The 10,783-nt window shown below is 43.8% G+C and overlaps 1 long non-coding RNA gene across 1 annotated transcript; it reads right to left on the minus strand.

Annotated features, from left to right (window-relative positions):
• Nucleotides 1–456: 456 nt before the first annotated feature.
• Nucleotides 457–5,612, minus strand: LOC146182848 (uncharacterized). The gene is made up of 3 exons (XR_014708671.1): nucleotides 5,498–5,612; nucleotides 3,255–3,381; nucleotides 457–3,147 (listed from the first exon to the last, which is right to left on the minus strand). It is a non-coding gene; the product is annotated as an uncharacterized LOC146182848 (long non-coding RNA).
• Nucleotides 5,613–10,783: the final 5,171 nt, after the last annotated feature.

Genomic DNA, 10,783 nt, shown 5'->3' on the forward strand with positions numbered 1-10,783 from the left:
GCAAGACGTCTTGCAAGTCATCATCTAGAGATCATTAAAATAGATTCTGAATGTATAAAATGAGCTATAGAATCTCCTGCAATGCTCTAAATTATTTATTCCCTGCTATTTCTCGCAAAACTGTCTGAAATACTTATGCATTTGCAGAGGTTTTCAACACCACTGCCAGACAAAAAATATAGTCTCATCAGATGCTACTACAACTAAAGCTGCATTGCCGTCACACACCCACAGTGCTCTTTCACACATTCAGTTATGATGCAAGCTAAACTGATGTATAATTGTAAATCATTCTCATGCACTACAACTGTTGTCTAGTAATGAGAACTGTATGTTTTTATTACAAAGCGTGCCACATTTCACTGTTAATGGCCATGAGGTGCTCTTTAGAAAGTTTGGTAGTAACTGCACCCAATGCTAGAAAATGAGATGAGTAAACTACAGAACTCTTTTATTTCCTCAACATTATACAACAATCTCATGCATGTTAAAAGCAAGGAAAGCCACAAGCAACAGTATGCAAATGAAAAAATGTGGTTCTCTGAAGCCTAATATTGTACCAAGGAAGAAAACACCAGAAAGAGCCAACTCATGAACACATGACATGTAAAGAATGATGCACATTGTCATTCATTCTCACAGACATTAAAACTGCAAACAGTAAGTGAGAACTGTACACATTCTTTGTTACAAAACATGCCACACTGTACGGTGGACAGCCATGTTTGGGTGCTCTTTGGGAGATTCGGCAATAACTACAAAAGGTGCTAGGAAACAAAATGTGTAAATCATATATTTGATTTTTTTTCAACAATGCACTACGAAGTTACAAGCACAGAAACTAGACACTACAAGTGGTATGAAAATGACAAAATAATAATGCAGTTCTCTCCAAGCTTAAATTGATCTGTTTACGAAAGAATGACATCCATACTCCAAACAACAGGAAATGACTAGAAATAAACAGGGATAGGTATGCAAAAGTGTACAAAACTGGTTGAGTGGTTGAACGAACTATCTGCATAATGTTTGTACAAAATAAAACAAAGCAACAAATTCGAATGAAAAAGCTTCAGTATACAGAAAAAGGCTCTTTCACAAAGGACCATCATCACGTGTTGCATTTCATACTATATGTGCATGCATGTCACCAACTGAATGCTGGTCATACATACATCTTGTAGAAACTGCGCAAACACTTGAGCAATAGGCACGACATCAAATCCATTAAAAAATCTACACTGCAAAAAAAGAAGCCAAGACTGCTTCACTGCTGCTGTTCCTGTTAGCATGACTAGAATGCACTGAAAAAAAATGCAATGGCTGCATGCCTGTCATAGTTACATTCTACTATCATAACTAAAAAGTACCAAGGAAAAGGTAGCAGGTAAGGGTCGTACATCACTCTACAAGAAACACTAGAAGGCATCATAAGGAAAAAAAAAAGGAAGGAGCAAAAGGTTTGCATCCCTGTCATTGTACATACCAACCACTATATTCCATATCAAAAGCTGTTTGCAGCACTACAAAAGATAAGGGCAGCATGAACCAGCCATGATGGCACCAACTGGCCTTACCTTTTGTAGTGCAGCAAACAGCTTGCGAGGAGTAAGAAGGCACAGCAAAAAAAAAAAAGAGAGAGAATAAAATTCAGTGTTGCACACCGTGCTGCTCTTCACATTCTGCTGGTATAAAAAGAAGGAAGTTAACTGCTGAGATAGTTGTTTTTTCAGAAATAAAAAGGTATTTAGCATAACACAGACACACACAAGAAAGAAGACACCACGTGTACTTACTACAACTGTTTATTTAGGGGAAAGCAGTGGACACATAGCTTTCACTGCTGATGTGCACATGTACAAGGCAACAGGAAAACAGCACCAATCTTATCAAAGCAAGTGTGAGAAATATCTGTTCAGCCTCAAAGAAAAGCTGGAGTGTCACTGACACAGCTCAAACCTGTTTAATGTATAGATGGTATCCTCTGCTCCCTGAAAGCTTGCTCAGCTAAGCCATCACATAAGCTACGAAAGCAAACAGGTCGGCTGTAAGAAGAGACATGGCCAGCATTTCGTAAAGTGCACCACCGTCTATAAAATTCAACTGTCATGTAGAAAAATCTTATTTTGCACAAGCAGGATTCTGCATCAATGGCCAACTTAGGGAACATGCAAAAGACATTAACAATGAAGGTGAGCGACTTCTCTTGCACCGTAGGGTTTGCACCAATTGTGAAAACTGTGGGTAACGGCTCATGAAACACTAGAAGCTCTTCATATAAAAAAGCAGGTTACAGCTGTGTCAGCAGCAAATTGGTTTTTCTTATGAGACTGAAGAAAAATTTATCTCGCATAGTTTGACAAAATGGTGCTGTTTCCATGTTGCCTTGTACCCGTGCGCATCACCTGAGTAGGCTATGTATATCGGCTGCTTTCCGCTGAACAGTTGTAAGTGCTGATGGTGTCCTCTGTCTTGTGTGCGACTGTGTTACGCTAAATAGCCTGTTATTATGCATGGAGAAAAGGCATTGAAAAAAAAACAAGGTCTGAATACCACTGCCAACATTCTGGCATGAAAGCATCGTAAAATGAGGGAGCTGGCATGGGTTGTGCATCTGTTATTCTGTACAACCTTAGAGGGCAGAGAAAATTGAAAAAAAAAAAAAGAAAACTTCCGGGGCTATCAGATCCACTCCAGTCAGTTACAAATTAAGAATGAAGGGGCGAATATCCCTCAAAGGAGGCTTTTCTGCCAATCAGATCATTCTCAACACTGGTACCACTCCAGCCCTTGTCCACAGCTAACTAGGCTGGGCAGCTTTTTCTTTATCGGTACTGAACACCAGCTGCACTGCCTCTTTTTGTCACCTACTGCCATGAAAGGGGGAGCCTGAATTGATTGGGAGGCTCCTCTCTGTCAATTGTTGGAGGCCTACCTTTGCAAAATTACAAAGCTTCAAACTTGAGTTGTAAATGAGCACAGAAGGTGCCTTGATCCCAGCTGCTTGCTATTGTGGCACTGTTCATGGTGGCTGTGCAGCGCCTTTAGATGTGGACTTGGTCTTTGTCACAAGGCAAACACCAACCACTCTTTTGTGACGTCGGCAAAACTAAGTTTCATTGGTGTTGAAGGCTTTCCATGTCACACCTGCCAGGATTAAAATCAAAAGCACGATTTAGATATATGAGCTCCCAAACAGAAGGAAAAAGTCCCACTGTTGGCAACTCTAAGTTTTTGGCACAGTCAAACCATACCTGTGTAGTCAGTCAGTAGCCCGCGACTGCCCAGTGAGATGTCAGTCCTGTGGCCCTCATTGCTAAGTTGTTTGCAGCACAGACAGGAAAAGGATAGTTGCTAGGCAGCCGTGGAGGTGGTGGCAACCTGCAAGGTGTTCCAATGCTTTAAAGATTTCGTGTGAAGTTTAAATCACTGGCTACAAAACACAAGATAAGAATTTAACCTCAAAATATGTCACATAAGGTTGAGAGTACTGAGTACACAATAGAAATATGTTGAACCAAGACAAGCACTAGCAGCACAAAATAGTGCTGAGTATAATATATGTATATTAATAACTCCATGATGACCTCGAAGGCTAAAACATTTTCTTGTCTTCACCAACAGACACACCTGAAGAGAACCACCATTTTCCTGATTTATACATTTCTTTTTTTTTTTTTTTATTGCGAGTCACTTTCTATGCTGGGTAAGGTTCCTGCCTCTGAGTTTGCTAAGTGTTTCATTCGACATATGTAGAGAAGAAATAAATCTATGTATCATGTATCTATGTATGGATGCATTACCTAGAACAAATGAAAGCAATATTTTAAACAGTGAGCATGCACCCAGAGAAAAAAAAAAAAAAAAAAAAAAAGAATGCATAGCTCACTTGCTTGAGCTGTTGGGTGTGTGTTTTGTTTACATGAAAATTCGCGCAGACACAAAATAACAAGAGCACCAAACACAGACACAACAGCACAATGTGAAAAAGAGCATTAAATTCTAAATTCTAAAGTTAATTCTAAGTTAATTAATTCTAAAGTTAAAGCTCAGCTACTTTGGTCATCTGATGAGAAGAGAGGAGTCGCTGGAGAAAGATTTGATGCTGGAAAAGGTTGAGGGTCGCCGGAGAAGGGGTAGGCAGCGAACGCGATGGTTAGATGGCATCCTCGAGGCACTGCAGAGGAAGTTATGTGATGTTAGGAAGATAGTGAGAGACCGGAAAGCGTGGCGTGATATGGTCCATAGGGTCACGAAGAGTCCGACACGACTGAACGACTGAACTGGACTGAAATTAAATGAAGGTATTTCACCTTTGATGCCAAACACCTTCACTTCGGGAGGAGTCCATATGCTATCAAAAGGTTTGCGTGGAGTCACAGCTTTGTTGTTGAGGACAGCCAGAAGGCATACACTGAACCCATTTATAACATGGCTACATTCTATACGCCTTAAAAGTAAGTTCTGATTGAGTACTCTCTTTTCTTTTCCCAGTTCTGGATGGGAAGAGTCTATTGGCCCTGAAGCAAGAAAACAAATGAAATTGATATGTTTTTGTGTATTATAATAGGCTTTTCGTTATATGAGGTCCGTCCGAAAGATTTGCTTTCGATTTCTTTCTGTACCAATTCAACTGAAGCTTAATTTCTTAAAACATTTCCGCCAATAAAAAAAAACAAAAACCCTGAGGACCAAAGCAAATAGAGCACCAGCACATCACACAGCATGCAGTTCAGGAACTTAAAAAGAACTAAATTGTGCTTTCTGACTATATGAAAATGTAAAATCACTTAATCACGGCAATGTAATGGCTGACTGTAAACATTTTATGAACTATTAAAATTAAATCACTGCAGAATGTTTGTACGCCGTTCCTATCTCGCTATGTGTTTAAACTTGTGCCTGTGAACAGGCCGAGAGTATTTTGCTAGCAGTTGGGAGAGTCGCTGTGGCCAGAATGCATCTTACCCTCCCCTCTAAGGCGGCTTATTGAGATCGTTCTCTTTCTTTTTCGCAACCGCGGCATAACTTAGCGCGTATAGAGCTCTGCAGGCTGACAAACAATGCACGGCTTCCACTCGACGGTGCGTATTTTCTGTATCTTGCTGCAGAGTGAAGGCCACACTAAGCATGCAGACTTTCGTGCTCAGTTGTGTTGTGTTAGAACCAGCGGCAATCAACGAAAGACGTCGGATCGCCAAGCTCATTTTGAAGAATTACATCGCGAGGTTCCGCCGCCAATGGCAGTTCACGAAACGCGGCGAGTGGAATTACAAGCGAAAAACCTTCCTGCATGCACAAAACTGTAGATGCGCCATAAAACACCGCCTTTCGTACTGACTAAACGGTCCGCGCGCGCTATCTTGCTCGCCCGTACAGCCTGCGCCGGCGGATGCAAACAACGGTCCTTGCAGCATTTTTATCGGAAAAAGAAAACACTCAGTCGCTTTACTGCTCCATTAGGTGACTCATTTAGAAGAAACAATTTCTTACTCACCCAGCGAAGCTTGCCTTGCAGCCAGAAGTAGCAGCCGCTGTGCGGGATACATTTTCAACGCAGTCACAAACCAACGGCCTAACGTGCAGACACGACTAGACACGACGAAAATTTGAAATAGCCAGCCGCCGAGCAGCGCATTGATACAATAACTTTAAAAACAATAGAAATCTGAAATATATTTCATAAAACAAGCTATACAAGTAAAATTTAACTGTTGCTTATGACGTATTTGTTTCAAAACGGTAAATACAACCTGCGTCTTGCGTAATTATTTTGGCGCACTATTTTCTATCTCGCTGTAAAGAGGAGGGGTGCGAAAAGGCCACGGCGCGCGAAGTTTGGGAATGGCGGATCGTGCATAGCTGGCGTTCCGTATTAACATCGGCGCAGCAAATCTTTCCTCTGTGTTAACTACTGGCTTTTATCACACACGGATACATCGCTAGCTTACTTTGTCGTTGTGAACACTAGGAGTTTGGAGTCTTCCGGCGGACTGGACTGCGCCCAGCGAGGTCGAACACAGTACGCGTGTGGCTATCGGCTGCAGAAATGAAGGTGTCAGCGGCTTTTGTACATTATGTTCAGATACCCATCGCCTAAACAGCATTTCTTGGTGCCATATTGTTCCTGCATGCTGGAAACAGCCTAAATTGCATGCTTAATTCAAAAGCGCAGGCACTTTGGATACAGTATTTTGCAAGCTGAAAAATTGCTAGAACCTTCCACAATTTATACTTAGAGTATGCAGAACAGTGTCGTCCAGTTAAACTGTGTACATATTGCACTATAGGCGCATATATGTGACCCTGAAACGTCTTGTTAGGAAGTATGGTAGACTTCTGAAGCAGAACTCTAGAAGACATCTGGCGTAAGCCGGCTAATAACTGTCTTGCGTAGCTGAAGACATAAAAATTCTTCACTAGACAGATTCCGGACATCTTGCCGATGATGTCTTCTAGACTAGCACCAAGCCACGTCTTGTAGATGTCTTTGATAGCTCAAGATATATGTGACCAATATAGACATATCAAGACAGCTACAAGATATTCTGTGCTCAGTGGGTGATATGAAATCTTTCAGTCCCATGTATTCCTCTGGGCGCTAACCCTAATTTTAACCCCCAATCGTGCAAGCCTAGCAATAGAAGCGCCACCGCGTCGTGCTTACATCAGATATCGGTGTTGGGATATATGCATGAATCACCTGGTGACGTCATGACCAGTCGTGACTGTACATCGCGCGCCCCTTGTCGAACACAACCAGCATTTCATTGAACGCATCAAAGTTCATCGGGGTTCTTTGATTTGTTTACGGCACTGTATCTGTCACTCGCGGAATCCCACTTCATCCTCACGGTAGACAAGGGGAATTACGATGAGCGTTTCATGATCCGTGGCGTGGCGCAGTTGGTTAAAGCGCTTGGCTTGGTATCCAAGGGATGGAGGTTCGGTTCCCGATGGAGTCAAGGTTTATTCATGTTTATGATTGACTAAAGAAATTAGAAGGGTTCAACGCTGCTGAACCGAATATGGAGCGAAAGCTTTAGCTGCGGTTGACCTAGCGTTCTTCTTCCTCAGTCCATATATAAAGCCCCGCTTTAACCAAGCCGTATGAACGTGCCTTAGTGGCCTATAGGGGTAACATGAATGCCAGGGTCCCGGCAGGCTAATTCTGACATAACCATCCCATGTGAAACGAGAGACCCAAGTTAGCAGCTCCTGCCAGGGGACCACGGACACGGACACGGCACTCAGCGACGAGCGGTTAGACCTGGCGTAGTATTGCTTTCGCAATAAAGCTCTACTGAGCAGAGATAAGCGAGGGGGATGTGTAGGTGCTGCGCTTTCGAAAGTGAGACACCCTCTGCCGACAGCTCCGGCTGACAACGATGAGGTATTAAAGGCTTGCGCCTTAATAAATACCATATAACAATGCCACCTGCGACAAAACGCTATAACTATTCTTACCACTGTCAATAAATTTATGAATGAATGAATGACCAGAGCTTCCAAAAATTGTACTTTACTATATTTTCGGGCGGCAGTTTATAATCTGCAAATTAACTCTGCAGCGCTAGAAGGAATCGGCGACCTTATAATTTATGAGCCCCTGCACGCACACAGAAAACAAAAAGTATGCATTAGCACAAACAAGCGCGCGCACACGCGCGCACACCTTCTTCGTGTCTACTTGACATTGCTAGAACTGGAAAGAACGTGAGTGCCCGGAGGTTTGAACCAGTAGCGTGGCGACACATGTATGTCACGAGACTAAGATATGCTACGCCATCAAAAGCAGACAAAAGCGCGTACGGTCATTTCAGTGTTATCATTATACTCTCTTTCGACAGCAGGGTGGTATCAACAGCGGCAGGCGTCCGACTCATTCGAATTGATTCTTTTCGTCAATGGCCGACCGAATTCTGTCAGTGCTCATACAAAATTCTGCATTGTTTTCTGGTTCCCAGTCTGTACCCAATCTCGTATTTGTAACCTATGCTTCAACGTCTGCGGCAGTGACTGTCTCTCCTGACATCGTCTTTTATTTCGTGCAGGGCACCTCCATTGCTTGTATAGCAGGGATGAAGAAGAACCCGGCCAGAGTCCCGGCATAGTCAACGTCACCACGAGGCATTGGATTTCTTCCGCACCTACGTAGAGGGGATGTCGAAACTTGAAGTCATGCGGGGAGTTCGCAGTGAGTATATTTATTTTATTTCACTCTAGTTTTCCCTGGTGGTTTACCACGTGGCCCGTCCGAAGCGCGAGAGGACACGATGCATTTGAAATGCGCGGGTGTCGCCTTGAACCGCAAATAACCTCGCAATACAACAGCCCGATCGGTTGTTCATTATTTCGAATAATTAGGAGCCTTCTGGTCGTCAGGTTAATTAGTCGCGAGGTTAAAATTACGTACTTTGTTGCAATATTTTGACCTAGCGCGGTGGCGAGGCAGTCAACATGATTGCTGGCTTGGGCGGGTTGATCAAGAATTATCCAACGTAACGAGATCAAATGTTGAGGGAAACTTCCGCGGTATTGCTCTTTTGAAGGTTTCGTGGTGTGAATGCGTTTACGTTTGATCGAACACTCTCTCAGGTTCTTCTGACGTGGCAGTATTAGTGTTCCACCTGGAACAGCTGCTCGTGGTTTATGCTTTTTCTTGCGATTCGCACTTAACTTAAACGAGGAGACGAATATATTAGTAACAAGTAGTGATATAAAGGCATTTCTTTAAAGGTTAGCATCCTTTCGATGCTTTTTGTTACCTAGGTGGACTTGAACCTTTGCAAAAGGGATACGTATCGCGCTCACATTTGATTGTTTTCGCGGCCTCACGGGGTGCTCGGTTACTTCGGCTCGCGCTATGGTGAAAATTCCGCTTATTCGTCGACGTGTAGTTTTTCAGCGCAATCGCAGATTTAAGATTCGATTTGTCACGCCGCTACTGTGGCGTATTGAAGCAGCGAAGAGTTTTGCTCAAGGATTAATGGAATGGTGCTCAAGGATTAATGGAATGGTTGATATCGGCAAATAGTTCCACTTCTGTCCTCTATTACACGTTTCTACTCGCGCACTGGACGATAAATTTTATTCTCCCGTATGTGCGTTGCCTTGTCGCGAATTTGCTTCTTGCCTGTTCATTGAACAAAACCTTTATAGGCCACTTTTAGTTTCGGATTTGAGGTCGTTTCGCTTGCTCTTATATATTTTTTACCACATATGTATTGTTTAATCAGTATTTTTAATTTGGCCTATTCCGTACCGCTGACCATATCTTACGCCATGGTGAAATATGCTCTTTACATTTTAGGACTTGCCCTCAGTGGAACCTTATTTCCATCGTTTTTTTTTTTCTTTCTTGCTCCTCCTAGGTTCACTTAGCATATTTACCTTCGCTGCCTGCAAATCATCGTGATTTGTCGCGTCTTCGAAATGCAGAGGCATTACAGGGAAGGCACTCACGACAGCAACGGAACAGAGCGAGCGGTTCCCGCGGATGTCGTCGGATTCCTGCGGACCTGACGTGTCAATATCGTAGCCCTCTCTCCGACTTTCTACATTTTCGACAGGCGCGTGTGTACAGACATCGCCCGCCTTTGGGGTTCAGTGGTGAGAGTGTTCGGCTACTAAGTCGGAGTTTACGGGTCCAAACCCGACCGCTATCCGATGCAGGTGAAGTGCGAGAGGAACTCGTGGGCTGCGCGATGTCAGTGCATTTTGAGGAGGAGAAAAACACTTTATTGGCGAGTGAATTTGGGCTCTTAGAGGGCCCAGGGCCACCGCACGGCCCTCACATGTGTCCAGGCCACGTAGGTCCAAGGCACTGGCACCCCGGTTCACACAAAGAAGTTGGATGTCCGGGTCATGCGACGCAAGAAAGGCCTCCCATTCCTCCCAAGATCGGACGTAGGGCTGTCCCTTACCCCAAGATACGGTTCAGGTGTTCACAATGAAGTGAAACGCTTACTGCATCCTACATTTACTAAAAATCAATTGCAGGGCTGAAAGCATTGCGTCCCGTACTCTTTATAGCGAAACAAAAAGATAAGGCTCCTAAAAGCATAACATGTGGAAGTGTCCACTTTGATCTAGTTTCTATGCCATACACGGTGAGAATTTGTCCGCCTTATTGCTAATGTCAAACCCTGCAACGTCCTTAAAACCTGTTACCTTTCTTTACCAGGTGATCATCTTGTTTTATGTCATAAGTTTTCTGATTATATTTCCACCCATTTACAGTGGACTAAATCCCTTTTCTACATTCACAGCATCTCATGACTATTTGTTATTTCCCATAGTAACAATAAAGTATCAGTCTGTGGCACTCTTTGGTCACGGATGCCCTTGCGCCAATAAACTCAACTAATCATCACCACCCAGTTTCTATTCCTCTAAACGCAGCATAGGGTATTTTATTCTTTCGACCTCCTGCACCGTGACCCTATGGACGAAAGAGTGGAGCCAAACTTGACCGTGTCTACTACGACTAAAACCTTTGCCCAATTACCTTCGGAGGCGATGAGGACGAAGTAGCCCATGCCACGAGTAGGTGGGCGTGACCGCGCGCGCGCAACCCACCTTTCCTATCTGACGTCACAGAGCGAGTTTAACACTGGCTCGCTGCCCCATTGACCCTGCCCGGGGTCTTGCCCATCTGGGGCAGAGGCAAGGCACGAGGCACGCTCAGTCTAGCTCGCTTCAGAAGGAGCTCGTTCATCTGCCGGACACTGAAGGCACTGCTGAAGTGAGGCGCCCTGTGCTCCCACCCAACTAGCCAGAG

Source organism: Amblyomma maculatum, chromosome 7 (genome assembly GCF_055883805.1).
Source record: "Amblyomma maculatum isolate TAMU_Amacu chromosome 7, ASM5588380v1, whole genome shotgun sequence".
In the NCBI taxonomy this organism is placed as follows: domain Eukaryota; kingdom Metazoa; phylum Arthropoda; class Arachnida; order Ixodida; family Ixodidae; genus Amblyomma; species Amblyomma maculatum.